Raw genomic sequence first — 27,869 nt, forward strand, 5'->3', positions numbered from 1 at the left:
TGGGTGGCGAAAGCCAAACACATTCTGGCTAGGCTTATAAATGCCCTAGGGCAGATAGCCTAGTATGAACCTATGAACCTATGAAATATGTATAAACCTGTCTGACAAGATGTTGGCAATGTCAGTCATGTACATGTATTCATTTACACTTTGCACTGACTCAAAACATATATGAGTTTACATTGATATTTATGACATAGCGAAAGAAAGCTTCATGGTTTTCTATGGACTCTTTGGCAATATTTTTGCGAGTACATGGCTTGGATAATGTTAGGAGTGCTCATTGTTTCTTGATGATACTGATCGGAGATTTATTGATCTTTGGATTTTCACTTTCTTTGAACAACTTAAGTACTTGTAGTATATAGTTTGATTATGACAGGGGTCCAATATATTATATAGGTCTGTTTTCATATCACTGTGTGCACAAGGCAGGATTGGTGAATATTGACAAGTGTCTGGAGTAAGAACTGCAACTGCCAGATATGTGCGGCCCACTGCTGTACTCAGACATGGCCTAAATGTATGAGCATGCCCAGTATGACCTTTCAGTGTGTTGCTGACTGAAATTTGCTAAATTTGTTTAAGTGTGTGAGCATGCCCACTATGGGCATATATACTACATGTGTGTGAAAAATCAAGTTGGTTTTTACTTCAGGGCTCACCTTTGTGTTGTACATCGGCAGGTAGCACGCTGTGCCTGCAGGGCTTCCATGAGTCAATTTGCACAGATTTAACAACATTTCTACATACGGGGGGACAGCTATTATTTGTACATTTCTACCCTGGGGGCACACCTGATTGTTACTGTGGGTGTACATAGGATGAAGGGTACACCTGACACTTATACACATTTGCTAGGCCTGCACTGCTATGTCAAGTACTCCATTTCAGTCTGTACTGTTGCCTATCATACTGGCTTGAGGCATACCACTATACTACAGACCTTAGCTTCCAATTACACGCATATTAGTTTGTGACTTCATAGCCTACCCAACCCACATCACACTGCCTGGCCTGCTGTTATCTGTCTGCATAGGCCTGGGGGGAGGTTACTCATATGCCTCTTCAGAAGGCATGATACAGCATTTGTTTGTGTTTGCATTTGTCTACAATTGTCCTGCTGGCTGTGACTGTTAGGTATGTGACCCCCCCCCCAACTGGTATGTGTGAGTGACTTAAGTTGTGTCTGTGTCAGTGAAATGCTGTCATGGCTTAGTGGTTCAGTATTGTGACTGTAGTGCACAGTATCCTGCGTTGGAGCTCTTTCACTGCTTTTTATTTTCCTGCTGGGCAGATCTGACTGGTTAAGGAACAGTAAAGCAGGTGTGAGTGTGTTTACCTGACTTTGCTTGAATTTGCCCAATGTTGGCCGACGTTGCGCTGGTTAGCGCGGTGCGCATCTACGCGCAATTGTATTTAAATATGCTCAATACTGGTAAAATGTGCTTAGCAGTGCTTTATATTGCTTAAAACAGGGCACTCATGCCTCGGGTGGTGCTGCAGGGCTGCCTATGTCGGATGCACATAGTACACTCCCTATACATGTTTGAAAACAGGTAGTTTCAAGTTAGTCATCCCTTTTACTGTATGTGTGAGTCAGAGAGAGGTGTCATTTCCAAGGTTCCTACTGAGTCAGTGTATGTGCTATGCGTTGCCTCTTTGCCAAGGCCAAGGCATACTGGGCACGCCTCCTTCTGCCTACTGGGGCAGGCTCAGGTTGTTCCTCCTCCGAGTCACACTGTGCCAGTGCAGGCCTTGGCAATGGTGGGGGGCTGTTTGGCCTTGCCCCATGCTGTTCCTGCTGCAGCTGTTGCCACAGAATCATATTGTATAGCATGGCACATACCATAACAATTTGGGTGCATGTAGTTGGTGAGTATTGCAAGGCTCCACCAGATGTGTCTAGGCACTGGAACCATGACTTGAGCATCACAAACACACGCTCAATTATGTTTCTTGTTTGTGCGCGTGCCTCATTATGGAGTTCTTGTTCAGGTGTGTGTGCACTTCTGATGGGTGTCATCAGCCACGGCTCCAATGCATATCCAACATCCCCCACTAGGTGACCATCAGGGATGTCCTCATTGGCAAATCTCTGGTACAGCTGTGTCAGATGCCAGATGTGGGAATCATGATAGCTTCCAGGGCAGCCAGCACACACATTCATTATTATGCCCTGGGCATCGCAGACGACCTGTCATTTGATGGAGAGGAAGCCCTTGCGGTTGATGAAGACCCTATTCCGCTCACTGGGTGGTGCTTTGATGCATATGTGCGTGCAGTCTATTGCACCCACTGCCTCATGGTATTCTGCTATTTGGTGGAAAAGACGCATATTGCTGGCCAATGCCTCACGGGAATTGCAGAAATATACGTGGTCACCGACAGGTGCTGACATGGTATCCTGCAACTGGTGGAGTACCCTGGATGCTGATGCCTGTGAAATCCCCATCATATCACCAGTTGGTCTCTGGAAGGTACCTGTAGCTAGTATTCTTCTGCCAACACATACCTTGGTATCCACTGGGATGGGTTCCCCTGTGTTGGTTCTATGTGTGAGGTGTGGCCAACACAGCTCAACAATTTGCTGCAGGAGGTCTCTGTCCACCCTATAGCGCTCCACTATCTCCAGCTCATCTAGCCCCTGGTAGGTTACCCTGGGTCTGTACACTCTTCTCTGTCTCTTCACTGTGGGTTGCTCAGCAGCATTCACAACATCACCACCCTCAGCACCTTGCACATGTTGGTTTATGATAGCAAGAGCAGCCCCTAACATTTTGTCTAACTTAAGCTTTTTAAGCTTTCCCTCTTTGTATACTGCAGTGTTGCAGAGTTCTTGGGAAAAAACAGGGGGGAATGCTGTTTGCAGAGTTTAAAGTGCTGGGCTGGGATAGTCTGCTGCCTGTGTAATTGGCTGATTCTGATATATTTCACCTGGCAGCTCTGCTAGTTCTCCTTGGTTAACTTCCTACTACTTCTTTTCCTTCCTTTTCTCTTTCTGTTTCCGCCCGGGGCAGCGCCACACAAACACGTGCACACGCACACACGTGTGCACACGTGCGCACACAAGCACACATGAGCGCACACACTGTGTGCATGTTTGTAAGAAATTTCTGATCTTTTAACAGTGTGCACCTTTGGTTTCAGGTTTTCAAATAGCAAACCAAAGTAAAGACGGTTCACCTCACTGTCACAGCTAGCTCAGAGAATCAGCATGCAGGCTATACTCGAATAAGGAAACGCAAATAATAGCTCCACGAATTGAATGAATATCAGTACTGGCTATGGTGCCAAAAAGATTTTAAATGGTCTGAATTTGAACATAACAGCTGTTCTGAAGAAGTTTGCGGTTTGCAAATGAAAGCGCTTAACAGTATTGTGTATAGTTCTAATCTCTCTCTCCAAGCTTCTTGTAAGCTTCAATAAATAAATTTGTGGAGCTATTATTTGCGTTTCCTTATTCGAGTATAGCCTGCATGCTGATTCTCTGAGCTAGCTGTGACGGTGAGGTGAACCAGCTTTAATTTGGTTTGCTGTTGTCTACAGTGTTCAAATTATTTAAGGTTTTCAAATAGGACAACTGTAGGCACGCCTCTTGCAATCCTGAGCAACTCAGGGCAAGCACAAGCCACTGTGCTCCAATAACTTACAGCCATTCTGACATACCCCCGCATGATGTCACCTATATTTTACTCTACTACTCACCTACTCCTACTCTTGCACTCTTGGGACATGGCACACATGCTGGGGAAAATTGGGATTCACTATCCTTATCCTCATTTGCATAGGATTGCCTACTAATGCATGGTTACATCTCTCACACTGAGCTTCCCCCCCTTAGCAACCACTACTCAGTGGCCATGTTGTCTTCAACCTGACATTCACCTGCATGGCAGGATAAGCTTTTTAGTGAAAATGCCTATTTTTGGCTATTTTTTAATTATTTTCTTGTTTTTTAAAGCACCGCACGTTTGCGCTGTGCTGCACTATGCTTAAACATCGAAGATTGGGGGGAAAAAAGTTAGATTTTAATAATTTTAAACATTTATAAATGCCAATGGCCTTATATTTGGCCATTGACATTCTTCCTCAACTGTATACATCCTTTATTTGGAGCTGTCATAGCTCCGTTTAGCTATTTGCAGAATGGTACTCCATTACCAACGGAGTACATTTCTTAATCTTCCACGGACAGGTTAGTGTTTCCTGGATTGCAAATTTACCTAATTTGCATAGATTTCAGCAGCAAATTAGGTAATTTGCATACCATGATGCTGTCCGTGCAAGAGTAGCTTTAGCAGCTCTCATGCATGCCCCTGCCAGCTGTTCTTGGATCGCACGGCAGACATATTGTCTGTTTGACGTCTTACACTACTCTACAACTCCGTGCAAGCTTTCATAAATCCGGCCCTTAATGTTATATGACAGACTCATAGTTTTATATATAAAAAAAATGCAAATCTGAGACATCTTTTGTGTAATGAAAGACAAAGTACAATATCATACACACATAAAGTAGGAACGTTTCTTTGCAGAAATTGTAGGATGTGTGAATACATTAGTAGAGTACAGGAATTTAAACATCCATCTTTGCCTTTTACCTTTGTTGCTAGATTTTATGCTATATGCAACAGTTCTAATTTAGTTTATTTAGCGGAGTGTAAAAATTGCAAATGTTCTTATGTAGGCAAAACTCAGAAAAGACTTAAAGACAGAGTTTATCAACATATCTATGATATAAGAAATAAAAATAAACTGAATGCTTTAGCCAGCCACTAATGGAATTTTACACACATAGCTTTAGTTTTAGAGTTTTACAATTAGTCTCTATTGACAAAGGGAAAGTAATTGCAATAATCAAGTAGAAAGGACAGAATTAAAGTAGATTTTAAGGTTACAGGCACATGTATATCCTGATTTGAATAACTATGTGAGTATCAAACATTATTAAACCAAACGGAATTAGTTGCCTGCCCACTTAAGTGAAAGAAATGTGAATTGATTATTTGATTAAGTGTTTTAATTATCTTAATTGATTTTTTCAATAGTTTTATCTTGTGTAAATGGAGTATTAGTATGCTAAGTTGAATTAAGGACTTGAGAATGTGTAGGTTAACTACGTGAAAGCGCTTGTTTACAATAAACTGTTTTTTTCTGCCGTGGTGATCTCCTGAGTTCTCTTTCTCTGATATTTCATGTTTTGTTCTTGGGAGACCTTTGGGTTTGTGCTGGTGTTTCTTTGTACCATGATATAGAGATATTTATATATATATATATATATATATATATATATATATATATATATATATATATGTGCACCTTATAATCTTGAAATACTGAAATGTCGAAGTTCAGTATCTCAAGACTATAAAGTCGAAGTTTGAAAATAGCGAAAGTGCATAATCGAGAATTTGAATATCTCAAATTCGCGGTTATGGGTTTATGCTACATAATGTCTGGGATTGTATGTGGATGGTGTGGTACTGTGTGTGGATTTAGGTCTTATTTTAGGTAAGTGAGTGTTTTGTAAGAGTTTTAGGTGGGAGTTTGAGTGTATGTGAGTGTGCTGATATGTGTGATGTGCATGGGAGGGACTGTAGAATGTGTTTGTGTGTGTGTGTGTGTGTGTGTGTGTGTGTGTGTGTGTGTGTGTGTGTGTGTGTGTGTGTGTGTGTGTGTGTTTGCTTTTGTTTACTGTTTGTGTGATCTCGGAGTTAGTATATATAAGTGGAGGGCACCCCCCACAAGGGGGGTGCAGGGGGGTTTGCCCCCTGCTTATTTGTGTTGTAGGTTTGTGGATGTGTGTTGTTTTGTTTGTTTATGTTGTGATGTGGGTGTTGTGGTATAAGTGTGGTCTGGTGTGTGCTGTGTTTTAGGTGTTTTGAATTTCACGGTTTTGGACTTCACATTTTGGTATTGTGTGGATTCGATTTCATGGTATCAAAAAACTGAAATTTGCGATATTAGTATTTCCATATTATGAAGTAAATCTATATAGATATATATATATATATATATATATATATATATATATATAAACTAATTTCTTATTTGAGTGCTTTTGTTCTTTATTACTCAAACTTCATCAAAAACCTTTCAGTATTCATATATATATATATATATATATATATATATATATGTGTGTGTGTGTGTGTGTGTGTGTGTGTGTGTGTGTGTGTGTGTGTGTGTGATTGTTTGTGTGTGTGTGTGTGTGTGTGTGTGTGTGATTGTTTGTGTGTGTGTGTGTATGTGTGTGTGTGTGTGCTTTTAATGGTGGATATTTATGTTACTTCATCACAGTGAAAGTAAGTGGGAATATTTGACTGAGAACAAAGAATTGAGTCAAATTAGAGCTTGCAGTACTTCTTAAAAGTGGTGAAGATACAACTTTTGTTTTGACTTTCTGAATATTCATATTATTTTATTATTATAATTTTACAACATCCTTATTGTACATGTATTCGGATTTTCTTCGCAGCAGATATACATGTCTTCGTATTTGTTACACTGGCAATATTGGCACTGTCATTCTGCAGAGTTCCCTATGACCTAAGTCATTTTGCAAGTGAAACTACTTTCGGAGATACGTGCATGTTAATTTATCACTGGGAGGTTGATATAATTGTTAAGGTGCTTACCTTAACAGTAACAAAGTGCAGCATTTGATACTCACATGGGATAATTAGCTAGGCTTAAAAATGGCCCTCAAGGGCAGTTAGCCTAGTGCTAATTTAAATGTGCTTGTATTTCTACAGGGAAAGAACTTTCCAGGTCACTGGATGTGTACTTGAGACCCCACCCAAAAAAGAGTTGAGATTTTCGCAGTGACAAGCATCACATAAAGTTTAGCTATGTGTATATCTTTTATCTGAACTTGCCCAACAAATGTATGATTTTGGTAATCATCATAGCATATTATTCTGAGAAAATTACTAGAATCTTTCATATGGTTTCCAATGCACAGAACTCTGATTCTAGGTAACAATAGTAGGATTACCTTTTCTTGCTGATGATCTGTTTGTTTATTTATTTATTTATTGCCACTTAGTGCATAACACATTTGAAATAAGAAGGTAGTACATTAAAGAAAGAATATTATTCTGCATATATTTGTCTGATAATTAAAGCATGAAGATCAATGATATGAAATATTATTGCTCAGTTTTATTATTCTTACTTTTTAAATGCGTGCTTCTGTGTGGTATTCCACTGTTCTTCTTGGAACAGGGAAGGTGTTTCAAAAAACAAAAAATAACTTTGAAGATGCCAAATAGCTAACAGCACAGAATCTTAGCTCTGCCCTTTTCTTATTATCCTGACAGGATATTTTAACATTTTTGTGGACAAAAAAAAATCAATTTTACATACAAAAGGGATTTAACTATTTAGGTATTGATTTCTGAAAGAAAATCAATACTAGTGTATAGTTTTTGTCTGTTTTCTTGTCCGAAGTTCCTATACAAGTAATACAAATATGAATAACTCGAAGAACTCACATCAGGAGAGTGTGGTGAAGAAAGAATTACAGTCCATCATAGCAAATATACAGGAACTCTCAATAAAAATAGACAAATTGGAGGACAAAATAGATAATATAAAGAAAGACAGCAGAAAACAACTGAGCATATGTAATGAAGTAATTAAAAAAACATTCCTAACGGATTTAATCTTTAGATGATGCTGTGAATGATACTGAAGGCAGGCTGACTGAGTATGAAAGCCACAATGAATTCCTCCTCAAGCAGAACAATAAACTCTTAGAAAAGTAGAAGATTTAGAGAGTAGATCAAGAAGGAACGACATAAGAATTTATGGAGTGCCAGTAAAAGAGGAGGGTAATAACATGATACAATTTTTAAATACCTGGCTACCAAAGGTTTTAAACCTACCTGAATCCTTGTCATTTGGCATCAAAAGTGCCCAAAATTCCTTGTCAAAACCTATGCCTGTCAACAACTCCTCATCTCCTAGGTCCATTATAGTTAGATTTTTTCTACCCAGGACAAAGACATGGTATTGATATCAGCCTGGTCAAATCTTCCTGTAAAAATTAATGGGAAAAATATCCATTTTGATAATGACTACACTTCCACTGTCATCTCCAAGAAAAAAGAATATGTACCTATGATAAAATTCCTCAAAAAGCCCAACATCAAAGTGCAGGCCTTGTTTCTGGCTAGAATAAAACTATTTCTGACAGATGGTGAAAATATCTTTAACTCTCTTTAAGAAGTGATGGACTTCATTCAAAAGAGAATAATATTAACAGATACTGAGGAACTGGACTGGTCAGCACAAAATCTGAAGAGACAGGCAACAAAAAATGGATGGTCTGTTAAAGAAGGATCAAATAAAAAACTAAAAGATAAATGAACTTGTTAAACAATTTTTAACTGTTTGTCTTCGATTATATAGCCTCTCTGCACTAAATGCTGAACATTGTTATAAAGGTAAATAAAATTTTTTATAACATTTTTTAACATTTTTCTATTGTTCATTTATTCCCTTCTCCTGGTTCTCCCCACTTTCTAGTCTCCTCTTCCTTCACCTTCTTTCTTGTTTCTCAGTTTATGTCTGTCCTCCTATTCTTTTCACCTTGTTTATTATTTAAACGTTATCTGTTTTTTCCTAATAGCTATTTAATGTGAAAAAAAGGAGGGGCGGTGTGGAGGGGGGCTGGATAAAACAATACATGCATGTATATATGTATGTATATATGTCTATTATGTATACATATATACACACACACACACACACACACACACACACACACACACACACATATATATATAAAATGTGTGTATATATATATATATATATATATATATATATATATATATATATATACATATATATATATATATATGGTTCTACCTGACATAGCCGAAACCACACAACACCGACAACCACATCACCGACACCACATATTACAGTCCATAAACAAAACCACACATAACCGACAACGAAATAACCGGGTACACAAACACGAAACCCCATACACTGCACACACCACAATAACAATTATTAAAACAAAACACATCCCCATTCCACAAACCACACACACAACACAAGCACACCAAAATCCTTACAAGCCCACACTAAACCTTACTCCTAACCCTAAGGTCCGTCAACTCGCACACTTACCTACCCGCCCCTAACCCTAACTCACTTAACCCGCTCCCTAACCCTAACTCACTTAACCCACCCCTAACCCTAACTCACTTAACCCACCCCTATCGCTCCCCTAACCCTAACTCACTTAACCCACCCCTATCCCCACAGACCGTCAATCTCCACTTACCTGCCTCGCGTTTAACGTCCTCCCACTACGCATACTCACACAGCCTTTCCCCATGTCGGCATCCTCGGCGTTGGTGTTGTCATCCGTCGTGTCGGTCTTCTGCATTGTCGATGTTCTGCAACCCGCGATTCGCCGGTCTTCGTTTTTTTTATCTTCTGGAGCTCAATTCCGTCGTCTTCTAAGCTGGTAGAACCATATATATATATATATATATATATATATATATATATATATATATATATATATATATACACACACACACACACACACTGTATGTATATATATATATATATATATATATATATATATATATATATATATATATATATATATATATATTTGTTTTACCTTTTACTGCTTACCTAGAGCAAGCTTTAACTGTTTTCATAGTTATTTACTGCATTTTTTATTATCTGCACTTAAAAGTACATTTTAGTCGAAATTAGTCTAATTCAAGTCGAAAAGTGTTTGTTTGCTGTTTAATTTAATTGTTTGGCTGCCCACTAAAGTGTGCTAGCCTGTACTACTGACTTATTGCCTTTTCTGCATTTAGAGCAGAGTTGCCACTAGAGCACCATCGGGCAGTGTCGGTTAAACAAGGTTAAACTATTTCTGGCTCCGTAAAGTCTGCTCTTCATTTTTTCCCTTAGAACTGCTCTATTTGTAATCTAAACAGTCTATTCTCTATCTGTACAGCTCAGCACTTGTTCCTAAAGCATTTTTTAGTCAGGTAAAGCACTTCTATATTATACAAAGTACTTCACTAGCTTAAAACCCCCTTGAGTACCCACTTCCCTATAGGTCCTTTCTGACTCAGTTACACAGCAAACTTTTTCATTTCTTCTAGCATGTCAAAGGGTCAGTTGCTAGCGTCCTCTCCTGCTCAGCTGGTGAATCTGGGAATATTGAGGCAATGTTACAATTGCCTCATGTACACAGACAACCCTCTCCTCCTCCCACAAAACACAAATACATGCGAGAGATGCAACTATATAGCCAAACTGGAGGCTGAGCTCTCTCAACTCAGGACTGGCAAAACTGGACAGGAGGAGAAAGTAACCACACACACCATAAACCCAGTCTCACATAAAACTATCACAACTGCAAATCAAACACATAAACACACAAAGACATACTCGGAGGCACTGGTCAAAAATCTACCAAAACAGCAGAGGCCTCCAAAGCAGACACCCAAACAACTGTCACCTCATGACATAACACAAGCAACACATAGATCACAAAGTCAGTGTGCAAATCAGTCACAGCCCTTAAGGCCAAACACAATGCCAGACACACTTGTCATAGGTGACTCCATAGTCAGACACACTGATGTCCCACTCACCAGACTGAACAAGGAGAGGGTCACAGTAAGCTGCCTGTTGGGCGCTAGAATCTGCCACATAACACAAGCACTCAGGTCACTTCACAGCAAGTACAAGTATGACTCAGTCATTGTCCATGCCGGTGTGAATGACCTGAGACATACCTCCCTGGACTACATGAAAAGAGACATAAAGGAGCTCTCAGATTATGTAGCCCAGGCTGGTATGACCCTGACCCTGAGCAGTATCCTACCTTCACCAAGAATGATGCCACAATACAGAGACAAAATGATCAGTTTTAATAATTGGCTTAATTTCTGGTGTCATTCTAAAGGGATCCAATGTCTGTCTGCCTGGAATGACATGCTTGACAAGCCATGCTGCTTCGCAAGGGACGGCTTGCACCTGTCACCCCTGGGTTTTCGGATATTGGCAAACGCTCTTGCCACCCCATAGTGCCTTTTTAGACAAGGCTCAAATTCTAAACCCACCCCTAGAAAACAATAATGGAAAAAAACTAAGGGTAATGCTGCTCAATGCCAGAAGTCTAAATCTCAAGATGCATGCCCTCGAAGCCCTCCTCAGTATGGAGAACATTGATGTCTGTGCTGTGACTAAAACCTGGTTCAAGGCTCCTGAGAGAACCCCGGCACTATCAGGTTTTACCTCATATCATGCGTTCCGGCCCCAAAACCCGGACCGTACCACAAAAGGAGGGGGTGTATCCATATTCATCAAGGATACCCAAACCTCCAGGCTGGTGGCAACTCACAAAGCATCAGAGACCATTCAGGTGCAATTAACCATAGGCAAAACTGCTCTACAGTTTGTAGCATGTTACAGGCCACCCTCTCAAACTCAGGAACCCCACACAGCCTTCCTGAAGACACTGGAGAGTATAAATGTCTCTCCAAACACCATCATATTGGGTGACTTCAACTACCCAAACATAGACTGGGAACATTACTCAAGCCCCAAAACCCTAGCTCAAAGGTTCCTGGAGTTCATAAACTCAAATGCTATGGAACAACTTGTCACCATTCCCACAAGAGGTGAAAATATACTAGACCTGATCATCATAAACATGGGGACAAAATGCTCCACACCGGAAGTATATCCCTCATTGGTGAGATCAGACCATAAACTAATCTCACTGGAGATCCACATCCCGCCCCCACCCCCAACAAAAAAGACCACAGTGAAGAACTTCTCAAAAGCTAACTTCACACTTCTTAAGACTGGTGTGGTATCCTTCAAGGCCCCTGAGCCATTGGAAACCACAACCCACGCTGCTGAATCCCTTACAAATGCTTTCTACGAGCACCTCCAGGATTGCATGGATCAAGCAATCCCAAATAAAGTCAAGACCCTTTCCACCAAAGGCAAGCGCCCGATCTGGTGGACCCCAGCCATAAACAAACTTTACAACAAGAGGAGAAAGCTACTACAAGATAGAGCAAAATCCCTAAAAGGGAGGACATCTCTGATAAATACTAGTAAAAAACTACGATCACTCATAAAATCATCCAAGGCCAACTTTGAGAGAAAAATCGCCAAGGACTAAAAAGACAATCATAAGGCCTTCTTTAGCTATGTTAGAAATTTGGGTGGAAACTCCCAGATATGCTCAGAATTAGTCCAAAATGATACAAAAATCACTGAACCCACAGACATTGCAAACATACTGGCAGACAGGTTCAGTGAAAATTTCTCCCCCCCCCCAAAAGGAGAAATATCAATCCCAGCAGAGTGTAGCCTCCCAATCATCTCAAATGCCCAGGTGAGAGCTGCTCTCTCTAAAGCTAAAAACACAGCATCAATGGGACCGGATGGTGTCCCCAGCTGTGTGCTACACGAACTCAATGAGGAACTAAACCCACACATAAGGCTGCTGTTTAATCTTAGCCTTACCACAGGATACGTACCCAAAGAGTGGCGTACTGCAACTGTGGTCCCACTCCACAAAGGCGGTGCTTCTACGGACCCTGGTAATTATCGCCCCATAAGCTTAACAAGCCTGGTCTGCAAAGCTATGGAGAGGATCATAATGGAACTCATAAATAAAGACATAGGGACCTACAGACATTGGATCCTACCCAATTCGGCTTTGTCAAGGGCAGATCATGCCTCTTGAACTTGGTCGACTTTTTTGAAACAGTCACCAAGGCCATTGATGAGGGTAAGGCAGTTCACACAGCCTACCTTGACCTTGCAAAAGCTTTCGACACAATAACCCACTTGGGTATCATAGAAAAGCTCACCAGCTTAAATGTAAACCCATATGTCACAAGATGGGTTGCAAACTGGCTCAAGGACAGAACCCACAGGGTTAGAGTTGCTGGTGCCATGTCAGACTCCAAGCCGGTCACAAGCGGTGTCCCACAGGGCTCAGTCCTGGGCCCCCTCTTGTTCGGCATCTACTTTTCAGAAGTGCAGGCAAACATAGGAGGATTGTGGCTGACAAAGTTTGCAGATGACTGCAAACTGGGCGCCATAGTTGAAAATCCATCAGACACAGATATCCTTCAGGGGGGTCTCATAGAAACGGATAACTGGTGCCAGAGCCATGGCTTTAAGCTAAACTCCAAACAATGTATAGTCATACCCTTTGGTAAAAACAAGGTAACCCCAAGTTACCACATAGGTGGCAATCCATTAAGCACAGAAGAGGTTATCAGGGACCTGGGGACCCAAGTTGACAGTAACCTTTCTTTTGACACTCACATTGCCAAAGTGGTTAGGAGGACCTTCTACATTGCCCACCTGATTATGAAGGGATTCACATCCAGATCAAGGGAGGTCATTGTTCCCCTGTACTCTTCACTTATCAGACCAATGATTGAGTACAATGCCCCATTCGGAATGTATCTTACCCGACACCTGCAGCAATTGGAAAGACCCCAAAAGTTCCTCACCAAAAGGATAAAGGGGCTCAAAAATATGCCATATGCTGCCTGACTGAAGAAACTCCAGCTCTATTCAGTCGCATACCGTCTGCTCAGAGGTGACCTGTGCCTGACATACAAGGCCATGTCCAACCCGGAATTAATGGACATGCTCCACCTCAAAAAATCCAAATCCACCACAGCCACAAGAGCAAGAGGCTTAAACCTCAACACAGATATAAATAGGACGTGCTGGAGGGACAGATTCATCACCCAGAGGCTCCCTATGCTGTGGAACAGAATCCCGGTCCATGTGAGACAGAGCACCTCGCTGGCTCTGTTCAAGATGTATCTTGACCAGTGGATGGGAGATCATAGGTTTACCCCGGGGATCATCTCTCTATCACTGCTGGACAGAGGCACTGCAAACTAATGGATATAGTATTCTTCAACCTAAGGGGTGGTGAAAGCCACACAACTCTGGCTAGGCTTATAAATGCCCTAGGGCATACAGCCTAGTATGAACCTATGAACCTATGAACCTATATTATATATATATATATATATATATATATATATATATATATATATATATATATATATATATATATATACAGGGCTAGTTTCTGCATTCCTGTTGAAAATGTCAAATTGAGGCTGATGGGGATAAACAGTTTTCTCTGAAGTATTTGATTGAATGTAAGGACATTACTATGTTACAAAATGAATATAGGTGTATATGTAGGCACAACTTGTTTACTACTTAAAAGTAACTATATATTTTTGTATTCGGGTGCTGCGGTAACGTTGTCGCCTCACAGTAAGACGTTGTCCTGTTCGATTCTCAGCTAAAGCGTCTTCTGTGTGGAGACATGCGTGAATGGGCGTACCTTCGTTAAAGGTTGTGCATCAGGGCTGGCAACTTGGTACATAAAAATCTACTGCCAATCATTAGCGGACCGGAGTTCCAATGTGGCAACCCCTAACCGGGAAAAACCAAAAGATACAACAACATTCATATATAACTTTTCCCTATTAAAGGGAAAGGGTGAGGGTTTTTTTTTTTTGTTCATTTATATGTTTCTTTTGTAACATAAAAGAAAAGATGAGAGTGTGGCACTGGTTTGCTATGGTTGGAAAACACGGCTCTAATGTGCATTATGTATCTGACATTGTATTTGGACATGTCATTAGCTTTCATGAACTTGCGAGTGTTGTGTGTGCTTTTGTTGGGATAGCTCAAGCCTTCTATAGTTTGAAATTGCCTGCTTCATCCTGTTTTTCATGCCTGATAACTAGAAAAGACACATCTAATGTGATCGGGGCTGATGAGCTGCTCATAGCTTCAGTCTGCCAATGTTGTCACTTTTAATAACAAGCTGCAGCCTCAGGAAGTCATTGGCAACCTTTAACCCTATGTCAGGTGCCTGGAATGTTAAAACAGCAGCATAAACAGATTAAGCAGCCAGTTTCATTGACAGAAATGGGACAAATTTAAAGATGGGCATTAAATGAAAACTGGGAATCATTCACAATAATAAAGAAATAATCCATCAGAAATTGAAGGTAAGAAAATTGAAGTTAGAAAGAGCCAACATCAGAAATCATAAAAGCACTGAATATACAGACATTTTAAGCAAACAAATGATCAGATTGTAAGAAGTAATGTGGCAGTTCCAGATGAAACATTTAAATTTAAGGAAAAGCAAATGGCAGTTGGTTATTTGATAGTTTCATAGTATAGTACTAGGCTATCTGCCCTGGGGCATTTGTAAGCCTAGCCATAGTGATGTGGCTTTTGCCACCCCATGAAATGGTACAAAAATGTACAGAATAAAATTAGAATACTGTGCCTCTGTCCAGTAGTGACACAATGAAGGTCCCCTTATATAATAGAATTAGTTTACTGTGCCCCTGTCTAGCAGTGACACAGATGTGACCCCTGGGGTAAACTTATGATCTCCCATCCACTCATCAAGATTTCTCTTGAAGAGAGTCAGTGAGGGGCTCTGCCTAATACGAACTGGGATCTTGTTCCAAAGCATGGGAAGCCTCTGGGTTATGAATCTATCCCTCCAGCATGTACTATTCATACTTGTGCCGAGGTTTAAGTCTTTAGCTCTCGTGGTCCTGATGGATTTGGATTTTTTGAGGTGGAGCATGTCCATCAGATCCTGATTGGACATGGCCTTGTACGTCAGGCAGAGATCACCTCTGAGCAGGCGGTATGCTACTGAATAGAGCTGAAGTTTCTTTAGTCCGGCAGAATAAGACATATGTTGGAGACCCTTGAGCCTCTTGGTGAGGTACTTTTGTGTTCTCTCCAGCTGTTGCAAATGCCGGGTGATGTACATACCAAATGGGGCATTGTACTCAATCATGGGTCTGATGAGGGAGGAATATAGGGGTACAATGACATCCTTGGATCTGGATGTGAATCCCTTCATGATGAGGTGTGCAAGGTAGAATGTTTTTCTAACCACTTTGGCAACGTGGGTGTCAAATGAGAGGTCGCTGTCGACTTGGCTCCCTAGGTCTCTGATTACTTTTTCCATACTCAGTGGGTTGCTGTCTATGTGATAATTTGTGGGTACTTTGTTTTTCCCAAAAGGGATGACTATACATTTTTTTGCATTTAGTTTAAGGCCGTGACTCCGGCACCAGTTGTCCGTTTCTGTGAGGCCTTTTTGTAGGATGTATGTGACTGCTGGTGTATCGACTATGGCACCTAGTTTGCAGTCATCTGCGAACTTTGTCAGCCACAGCCCTCCCATGTTTGCTTTAACATCTGAGAAATAAATGCTGAACAAGAGGGGTTCCAGGACAGATCCCTGTGGAACATCACTTGTGACTGGCTTTGAGTCTGACATCACTCCAGCGATTTTAACTTTATGGGTTCTGTCCTTTAGCCAGTTTGCAACCCATCTAGTGACATAAGAGTTTACTTTTAAGCTGTTGAGCTTATCTATGATGCCTGAGTGGGGTATTGTGTCGAAGGCCTTAGCCAAGTCCAGGTATGCTGTATGGACTGCTTTGCCCTCATCAATGGCTCTAGTGACTGTTTCAAAAAAGTCAACCAGGTTTAAAAGGCAGGATCTGCCCTTTACAAAGCCGAACTGGGTGAGGTCAAGTGTCTGTAGGTCCCCTATGTCTCTGTTTATGAATTCCATAATGATTCTTTCCATAGCTTTGCAGACCAGGCTGGTTAAGCTTATGGGGCAGTAGTTTCCAGGGTCTGTAGAGGCACCCCCCCCCCTTGTTTAGTGGGACCACTGTTGCTGTACGCCAGTGTTCAGGTACATATCCCGAAGTAAGGCTAAGGTTAAATAGCATTTTTATGTGTGGGTTTAGCTCCTCTTGGAGTTCACGTAACATGCAACCCGGGATACCGTCAGGACCTATAGACGCTGTGTTTTTTGCTTTGTTTAGGGCAGTCCTCACTTGGACATCTGAGATGACAGGGAGATTACTTTCAGCTGGGATAAGTATTTCTTTTTTTGGGGGTGAGGGAGGGGAGAAATTTGCACTGAACCTGTCAGCCAGAATGTTAGCAATATCTGTGGGTTCTGTGTATTTTTTGTTGTTGTGAACCAACTCTGAGCATATCTGAGAGTTTCCACCCAGGTTTCTAACATAGCTGAAGAAGGCTTTGTGGTTATCTTTAGTGTCCTTAGCGATTTTTCTCTCAAAGTTGTCCTTGGATGTTTTTATGAGAGAACGTAGTTTTTTGCTAATGTTGATCAGAGATGTCTTCCCTTCATGGGATTTTGCTCTGACGTGCAGTAGCTTCCTTCTTTTGTTATACAATTTGTTTATGGCTGAGGTCCACCAGTCAGGATGCTTACCTTTGGTGGAGAGGGACTTGGATTTATTTGGGATTGCATGATCCATGCATTCTTGGAGATGTCCATAAAAGCATTTGTGAAGGATTCAGCATTGTGGGATGTGGTATCCACTGGCACAGTGGGCTTAAAGGATACCATCTCAGTCTTAAGAAGAGTGAAGTCTGCTTTTGAGAAGTTTTTCACTGTGGTCTTTTGTGCTGGGGGTGGATGTGGGATATGTATATCCAGGGTGATTAGTTTGTGGTCAGATCTCACTAGTGAGGGGTATACTTCTGGTGTGGAGCATTTTGTCCCCATGTTTGTGATGATCAGGTCTAGTATAATATCTCCCCTAGTGGGAGAAGTGACTAGTTGTTGCAGTGCATTTGAATTTTTGAATTCCAGGAACCTTTGGGCTAGGGTATTAGGGCTAGTATAATGTACCCAATCTATGTTTGGGTAGTTGAAGTCTCCCAGTATGATGGTATTTTGTGATACATTCATATCCTCCAATGTCTTCAGGAAGGCTGAGTGGGGTTCTTGAGATTGGGAGGGTGGTCTGTAACATGCTACCAGTTGTATAGCCGTTTTGCCTATGGTTAGTTGCACCTGTATGGTCTCTGATGCTTCATGTGTTGCTACTAACCTGGAGGTGTGGGTGTCTTTAATGAATATGGACACTCTCCCTCCCTTTGTGGTTCGACCTGGGTTTTGGGGCCGAAAAGCATGATACGAGGTACAGCCTGGTAGTGCTGGGGTGCTCTCAGGAGCCTTGAACCAGGTTTCAGTTACTGCACAGACGTCGATGTTCTCCATGCTGAGGAGTGCATTAAGTGCCTGCATCTTGAGATTTAGACTTCTGGCATTGAGCAGCATTACCCTTAGCTTTTTTCCATTTGCTTGAAAGCATGTTGCTTGTTTTATTTCTGCTGTGGAACCCTTTGTTTTGAATATATGGCTTTTATAGTGTTCTAAACTTTTCTTAGCTATGGACATTGACTAATTTGATAAAATCTATTGATCTGTGTTTGAAGCAGTTGTGCTACAGTGACTAGTAGACATACATTTGATGCTGTGAAGTGGTATATCCACAATATTTGCAAATGTTGGTGCTGTCATGGGTCTTTTGATCATGAGCAAATCAGGCACACTAGGGCTGTTTTAGTCTACACAAATAATCATTGTGTTCCATTTGGACATGGTTGCCTGAGATTGAAAACAAGAGTGGTTTCAACTAGTAAACAGGTAATTTATTATAGTCTTTCCATCACCATATGGACATAAAATAATTCAGGTGGTTATTGAAAAGACACTGTTGTGTTGACTTGCCTTAAAGCAAGAAAGATACTATTTCACAATACATTGTTCTTTTTGTGGCAGCACTTCGGGATGTAGTTCAGTGAGAGAATTACTATTTTTATCTTGAATAGGGATGCTCTAGTTGTTGGCTTTTATTATACATACAATACAGAATATGTGCATTCTTTATGAGACAAATATCCACTACATGTGAAAGACTAGTAGCAGATTATTTTAATGCATTTTTTTCCCACATTAAAAGAGACTGCCTGTAATCATGGTTTCCTCTCCCATCATCAATGTATCTTTAGTGACATAGAGATGATTATTGCCTTTTTCCATTCACGAGGCACAAAACCTGTTTGAGAGCTACAGTTAAACAGTAATTCCAGAGGCCCAGATAGGATATGTTTTACTCTATTTAGAAAGTAACCTGGGATAATCTCTGAGCCCATGGATGTAGTGTTCCTGGTTTTAGAGAGAACACTAATAACTTGCTTTCTAGTGATAATAGAGGGAGTTATATTAGATGTTACTTCCTGTGAGAAGGTTTAAGGGGTGAGAGGAGTAAAGATGGGGCTTAATTAATAAGCCAAGAGGTTTGATATATCTTCTGACCCAGGATAGGTGGTTCCTTTTACTATGAGGTCTACGCACAGTTGTGTATTGCCTTTGAGGATGAGGACATAGCCAAAGAATGCTCTGTAGTTGTCCTATGCCTGGGAAGACAATCGTACCTTAATCTTGGTTTAGACAGACTTTATTTATCTCTTAAGCTTGTTCAGTTTGAGAGAGTGCTTTTATTCAGCTTGGTACACCCCCTCCTAATTTTGCCATAATTTCTTACCTCCTGTTATACAGGCTATTAATCTTGTGAGTCTACCAGGGTACTCCTTCCTGGTGGGTGTAGCTGCCTGTATGCAATTATTAGCATAACTGTATAGGGATTCTCTAAAATGTTCTACATAGGCAGCAGTGTTTTCAAGGTTCTCGATGTTTAATGAGGCTTGAAAATGTGAAAGGGTATTACTCAATAACAGGAGGTTAGCCTTAGAATAGCTCCTAAGTTTACCAGATTTACCTGGAGGTCCAGTTGTTAATTTTACCTCAAAGGAAACCATATTGTTGTCTGGCCTTAACAGGATGACATTACAGTAGGGGATGTGTAGCAATCTTCCATATTGGTGAGGACTAGATCCAGAATGGCTACACCTCTGGTTGATATATTGAATATCTGGTTCAAGGAGTTTATATACAAAACTCAAGAATTTCTGTACACATTTGTCTGGTGTTGCATCGAGTTCCCAGTTAATAGTGGAGTAATCAAAGTACAAAATTAATGCTATACACTTAGAGAGATTGTTTTGTGCTATATCAGTAGCATAGTAACTATTTTATCCATTTTTATTTGTTTGACAATCAGGATAGCTTTCAATTATACTAGTATGCCTCACATATCACAAGTCTGAAATAAAAGTTTTATAATGACTTATAGTTCATTACTGTTCAACAATAGCAAGCCTTAGACCCCCTGTTCTCTTTCCCTAGCCATACTACAACACAGTATTCAAAATGGATTGGTAAATTATGATATTAACATCTAATGCTTGTTTGTATCAAACTTTACTGGCAAATGCCTTTATTTTGGTAACATAATCATTTATGAAGTCTGTTACAAAGCTGTTTTTAATTTTAACTTTTATATATAGTGAGTAGACACCAGGGAGAAATGGGTCTAGAATTTAATTCTTTAGCAATGCTGTCTTGAAAATATACAGCATTTGCATTGCAATTGTTTGGGTTATTACAGTTTATAGATGTATGGATTTCTTTTTCCAATTTGATTTAAGGTAGAAGCTAATAATAAGATATTTGTATATGTAAGATGTGGATAGATGGTGGTTTGATTATATATTTAATCAAACCAGGAGCACATTGCTCCATGTATGTCTTTGTGGATTCACTTCAGAAGACTGAAAACCCACAATCTTGAATCCCATAAGACTGAAACCCAAAATCCTGAAAACTCATAATCCTGAATCCCAAAAGACTGAAAACACACAGGATACAAACATTGACTATAGACAAGACTAAGCAATTTACTTTCCACCAAGTATGAGCGGGTGGGGGGGGGCAAGCCCCCATGCACCCCCCCACACTCCCTGCTATTTAAATATATCAACTCAGAGATCACACTCCACAGAAAAAATGGTGAACATACCATTACTTGTTTCATGACTGCCTATTGTAACCTTAGTAATGTTCCTTTCTAACTTTCTATACTACAACATAACTCATGTTAGTGTAGTGAAGTGCAATCTTGGAGTTGATATATTTAAGTAGCAGGGGGTGTGTGGGGCACAGCCCCCCACAATAGGGGGTGCAGGGGGGCTTGGCCTCCTGCTCATACTTGGTGAAAAGTAATATGCTTTGTCTTGACTTTGTTTCTCTGTGTCCTTGTACTGGAATATAATCAGTGTTTGTATCCTGTTTGTTTTCAATCACATTATAAGTGTCCTATCTATGGATATGTATATATATATATATATATATATATATATATATATATATATATATATATATATATATATATATATATATATATATAGATATATATATATCAAACTCATGAGAGAATATAAGTGCTTATCACTAAAAGTCAATGGCCTAAATAATGACGTAAAAAGAGCCAATTTGCTTAAATTTATAAAATTGCATAAAGCACAAATACGTTTTTTTGCAAGGGACTGATTTGCTTAAAAAAGATTTAGGCAAATTATTTTTAAGGGCTATTCTGTTCTAGCAGCCTCTTGTTACAAAAGAAAAAAAGAGAGGAACACTTATATTGTGGAAAAACTCTATTGCCATGCTTAAACTCCTTAGTACCTTTGAGGAAAAACATGTAATGCTGTATCTAGCGGTATTAGAAATAAATAAGAAATGTTAGACATTGATTAACTCCTATTGGATACCTGGTTTAGGATTTAGATTTGTAGATAAATATTTAGATACCAAAACTCTTCATGCCAGAGGAGAAATTATTTTAATGGGTGATTTTTAACTGTTTACTAACAGACAGAGACACATCCAGAATTAACAAACCCAAATTATTGGCACAATCCAAGAAACTAAATCACTTCATTTCTTCTATGACTCTTAGAGATATTTACAGACTAATTCCCTTGACTACACCAACTATTTCTTTAGATTTGGAACACAAACAAATATAGATAAGGTATTTTTTCCCAATAATTCATACTCCAAAATAAAAGAAGTTCTAATAGTGCCATGTCCACTCTCTGACCATAATGCCCTTACTTTTAACTTCAAAATAAGCAATGACAATTTAGTTTTTTGGCTAAGAATCCCAGCTTATATAATAAAAATGAAAGGTTTTAAGGAATGCTTTTTTAAATGAAATAAATATATTATTGGAGTTGAATAACAGTGGTGAAGTAATTGACACCATACTATGGGATATGTTACAAGTTTACCTCTACAGCAAAATAAAGAACTGGTACTTTTTAAAAAGGAAAGATTGGGATAGGGAATTAAATGAATTGCAAACTAAAATAGATAAATTAAAATAAAACTTAAATCATAATGATAAAACTACACATACAGAACTTGCAAATTTAAATAAAAAAATACCTTGGCATTTTAAATAACAAGGTCTCAATAAATATGGAGAGACTTAAATTACAGTCTTACTCATTAAATTCCAAACATCTACATACGCTAGCCATCAGATCCAAACAACTTAATAACCTAAACCATATTAATGAATATAAATATACAGTTAATGGCTCCCAAAAAGGGAGGTATACTAGAAGTATTAAAAGATATACTAGAAGCATTTAAAAATATCCTGATTTAGAGAATAACACCAAAATAGATACATTTCACCAGAATAGTATAAATAATAAATTATCAAAACCACAAAATAAAATATTAAATAAACCAATATCACTCTTGGAATTGAAAGACCAGATTAAAAGTAAAAAATAATAATAAAGCTCCTGGCTTAGATGGCATAATTCCAGAAATATATAAAATTCTTCCAGATTCAACTTTAAAACTAATCTTAAGTGCTTTCTCTATAATTAAAAATGAATTGATAGTACCCCATCTTGGAAATATTCCCTGACTTCCCTGATTTTAAAACAAGAAAAGAAACCACAATCATGTTCCTCCTACCATCCCATCTCTTTGTTAAATATTGATTATAAAATTTTTATGTCCATGTTGGCTGTTGGTGAAGGACCCTCCAAGAGGAAAATACGCTGAGAGAAGAAAGGAGCCACTTTTGAGATTTTAAGTATTTTTTCTCTGTTTATTTGCTAAGATTTTCTGCATAGCTGCCTAGCTTGAGCATTTTCTGGCTTGTTAAACTTGATTTCTGTATTAGTAGCTGTATTTAGAGCACAACCAAATGCTGTTTGCTGAATTTCCTGTTTGCACTTAATTTTAAATCGTTTTTTTCTTAAAACTTGCATATTTTCTGTCCTTGACCTAGCACTCTCGTGTGGGGTCATTTACTGCAGTGTTATAACTTGATATTACTTGTGAACCTCTGCTATCTCTCTAAAAAACAAAAAAAAAAAAAAAATCTTGCTTTTTTCCCACTTTTCTGAGAGTTAAAAAAGTTCAGTTACAGGCTTGCTGTTCCTGAACTGTTTGAAAGTTTCTGTGAGGCCATTTTTGCTTGGGCTGAAGGAGGGTCTCTGTGTTGATCAGTGGCAGTGAATAACATTGAGCAGCTTCCCTGCCCCCCGTAGAGGTGGTTACTGACTTGAAACTGTAGTTTTATTGGCCACTAGGGGTCATTTTCAAAACTCCTTCATCTTCCTCTCTTAAAACCTAGTTGCCTCGTGGTTTGGGCATCTTTTCAGGCTTGTTGGCTGTTGGTGAAGCACCCTCCAAGAGGAAAAAATGGTGAGAGAAGATGGGAGCCACTTTTGAGATTTTAAGTATTTTTCACTGTTTATTTGCTAAGTTTTTCTGCATAGTTGCCTAGCTTGAGCATTTTCTGGCTTGTTAAACTTGATTTCTGTATTAGTAGCTGTATTTAGAGCACAACCAAAAGCTGTTTGCTGAATTTCCTGTTTGCACTTAATTTTAAATCTTTTTTTCTTAAAACTTGCATATTTTCTGTCCTTGACCTAGCACTCTTGTGTGGGGTCATTTACTGCACTGTTATAACTTGATATTACTTGTGAACCTCTGCTATCTCTGTAAAAAACAAACCAAAAAAAAAATCTTTTTTCCCACTTTTCTGAGAGTTAAAAAAGTTCAGTTACAGGCTTGCTGTTCCTGAACTGTTTGAAAGTTTCTGTGAGGCCATTTTTGCTTGGGCTGAAGGAGGGTCTCTGTGTTGATCAGTGGCAGTGAATAACATTGAGCAGCTTCCCTGGGCGGCGTAGAGGTGGTTACTGACTTGAAACTGTAGTTTTATTGGCCACTAGGGGTCATTTCCAAAACTCCTTCATCTTCCTCTCTTAAAACCTAGTTGCCTCGTGGTTTGGGCATCTTTTCAGGCGTGTTGGCTGTTGGTGAAGCACCCTCCAAGAGGAAAAAAATGCTGAGAGAAGAAGGGAGCCACTTTTGAGATTTTAAGTATTTTTTCTTTGTTTATTTGCTAAGTTTTTCTGCATAGCTGCCTAGCTTGAGCATTTTCTGGCTTGTTAAACTTGATTTCTGTATTAGTAGCTGTATTTAGAGCACAACCAAAAGCTGTTTGCTGAATTTCCTGTTTGCACTTAATTTTAAATCGTTTTTTCTTAAAACTTGCATATTTTCTGTCCTTGACCTAGCACTCTTGTGTGGGGTCATTTACTGCACTGTTATAACTTGATATTACTTGTGAACCTCTGCTATCTCTGTAAAAAACAAAACAAAAAAAAATCTTGCTTTTTTCCCACTTTTCTGAGAGTTAAAAAAGTTCAGTTACAGGCTTGCTGTTCCTGAACTGTTTGAAAGTTTCTGTGAGGCCATTTTTGCTTGGGCTGAAGGAGGGTCTCTGTGTTGATCAGTGGCAGTGAATAACATTGAGCAGCTTCCCTGCCCCCGTAGAGGTGGTTACTGACTTGAAACTGTAGTTTTATTGTCCGTTTGGGTCTATTCCTGCTTCTTTCCAGCCCCTGCTATCAAGCACGCTTTAACGTGCTTTAGCCAATTAGCGGAGTTGCCACTAGAGCAGCATCGGGCAGCGCTGGTTAAACATGGTTAAACTCTTTCTGGCTCCAGAAAGTCTGTTCTTCAATTTTTCCCTTAGAACTGCTCTGTTAGGAACCTAAACAGTTTACACCTTCACTAAAAAGTGCAGCACTTGTTCCAAATAGCTTTTTCTTCTCAAAAAGCTCAGCACTTGTCTTATAAGCATATCCCTTGTCTTGTAAGCATTCTCTTTGCAGGTCAAGCACTCCTATATTATACAAATCTCTCACTAGCAAAACCCCCCAGGAGTGCCCACTTCCCTGCTAAGCCCACTACTTTTCTGTCTCATACCAACTCATAATTCTTTCTAACATGTTGAAGGGTCAGATGCTGGCGTCCTCTCCTGCCCAGTTGGTGAATCTGGGAATTCTGAGACAATGTTACAATTGCCTCATGTACACGGGCAACCCTCTCCTTCTCCCACGTAACACTAACACTTGTGAGAGATGCAGCTATTTAGCCATACTGGAGGCTGAGCTCTCTCAACTCAGGACTGGCAAGACCAGGCATGAGGAGAAGGCAACTACACACACCACAATACCAGTCTCACATAACTCAACCACACCACTGAATCAAACACATAAACACACTAAGACATACTCGGAGGCTCTGAGTAAAAACTTACCTAAACAGCAGAGGCCTCCAAAGCAGACACCCAAGCAACTGCAAACTCAATACACCACACAAACAACACATAAACAACAAAATCAGTGTGCAAAGCAGTCACTGCCCTTAAGGCCAAATACAACACCAAACATATTTGTCATAGGTGACTCCATAGTCAGACACACTGACGTCCCGCTCACCAGACTGAGTAAGGAGAAGGTCACAGTAAGCTGCCTGTCGGGCGCTAGAATCCGCCACATAACACAAGCACTCAGGTCTCTCAACAGCAGGTACAAGTACAACTCAGTCATTGTCCACGCTGGTGTCAACGACCTGAGACGCATCTCCTTGGACTACATGAAAGAGACATTGAGGAGCTCTCTGATTATGTAGCCCAGGCAGGTATGACCCTGACCTTGAGCAGTATCCTACCTTCACCTAGAATGATGCCACAATACAGTGATAAGATGGTCAGCTTTAATAATTGGCTTAAATTCTGGTGTCATTCAAAGGGGATCCAATGTCTGTCTGCCTGGGATGACATGCTGGACAAGCCACGCTGCTTCGCAAGGGACGGCTTGCACCTGTCACCCCTAGGCTTCCGGATATTGGCAAAGGCTCTTGACACCCCCATAGTGCCTTTTTTAGGCAAGGCTCAAATTCTAAACCTACCACCCTAGAACACAAAAAAGGAAAAAAACTAAGGGTAATGCTGCTCAATGCCAGAAGTCTCAATCTCAAGATGCACGCACTCGAGGCCCTTCACAGTATGGAGAACATCGATGTCTGTGCTGTGACAGAAACCTGGTTCAAGGCTCCTGAGAGCACCCCAGCACTATCAGGTTTCACCTCATATCATGCGTTCCGGCCCCAAAATCTGGACAACATCAAGAAAGGAGGGGGGGTGTCCATATTCATAAAGGACACCCACACCTCCAGGTTGGTGGCAACGCACAATGCATCGGAGACCATCCAGGTGCAATTAACCATAGGCAAGACTGCTCTGCAATTTGTAGCATGTTACAGGCCACCCTCTCAAACTCAGGAACCTCACATGGCCTTCCTGAAAACATTGGAGGGGATAAATGTATCTCCAAACACCATCATACTAGGTGACTTCAACTACCCTAATATAGACTGGGAACACTACTCAAGCCCAAACACTCTAGCCCAAAGGTTCCTGGAGTTCATAAACTCAAATGCCATGGAACAACTAGTCACCATCCCCACAAGAGGAGAAAACATACTTGATCTCATCATCACGAACATGGGATCACAATGTTCAACACCGGAAGTATACCCCTCACTGGTGAGATCAGATCATAAACTAATCTCGCTGGAGGTCCTCATCCCGCCCCACCTGAAATAAAAAGACCACAGTGAAAAACTTCTCAAAAGCCGACTTCACACTTCTAAAAACTAGTGTGGTCTCCTTTAAGGCCCCTGAGCCAGTGGTAAACATTACTCAAACCGCTGAATCACTTACAAATGCCTTCTACCAGCACTTGCAGGACTGCATGGATCAGGCAATCCCAAACAAAACTAAGACTCTTTGTACCAAAGGCAAGTGTCCAGTCTGGTGGACCCCAGCCATAAACAAGCTCTACAACAAAAGGAGGAAGCTACTACAAGATAGAGCAAAATCCTTGAAAGGTAAGATACCTTTGATCATTATAAGTAAAAAACTAAGAGCTCTCATAAAATCATCCAAGGCAAATTTTGAGAGAAAAATCGCTAAGGACTCAAAAGACAATCATAAGGCCTTCTTTAGCTATGTTAGAAACCTAGGAGGAAACTCCCAGATATGCTCAGAATTAGTTCAAAATGATGTGAAGATTACTGAACCTACACACATTGCCAACATACTGGCTGACAGGTTCAGTGCAAACTTCTCCCCCCCTGAAAAGGTGAGATATCTATACCAGGGGATTGTAGCCCCCCAAACATCTCCAACACCCAGGTGAGAACTGCTCTCTCCAAGGCAAAAAACACAGCATCCATGGGACTGGATGGTGTCCCCGGCTGTGTGCTCCACGAACTCAATGAGGAATTAAACCCGCAGTTAGGACAGCTGTTTAATCTTAGCCTCACCTCAGGATACGCACTCCAAGGAGTGGCGCCGCGACTGTGGTCCCACTTCACAAGGGTGGTGCCTCCACCGACCCTGGAAATCACCGTCCCATTAGCTTGACAAGCCTTATCTGCAAAGCCATGGAGAGGATCATAATGGAACTCATAAATAAAGACATAGGGAACTTGCAGACTTTGGATCCAACCCAGTTTGGCTTTGTCAAAGGCAGATCATGCCTTTTAAACTTGGTTGATATTTTCAAGACAGTCACCAAGGCCATTGATGAGGGAAAGGCAGTCCATACAGCCTACCTCGACCTGGCAAAGGCCTTCGACACAATAC

At 40.3% G+C, this 27,869-nt stretch overlaps 1 protein-coding gene across 1 annotated transcript in view; it reads right to left on the minus strand.

The window, feature by feature from the left end:
* Positions 1–27,869, minus strand: part of LOC122811880 (uromodulin-like) — a 728,404-nt gene that overhangs the window by 115,649 nt on the left and 584,886 nt on the right. The gene's annotated exons all lie outside the window — the stretch shown is intronic.

This window comes from Protopterus annectens, chromosome 1.part1 (genome assembly GCF_019279795.1).
Source record: "Protopterus annectens isolate FY-2018-M chromosome 1.part1, PAN1.0, whole genome shotgun sequence".
Taxonomy (NCBI): domain Eukaryota; kingdom Metazoa; phylum Chordata; order Ceratodontiformes; family Protopteridae; genus Protopterus; species Protopterus annectens.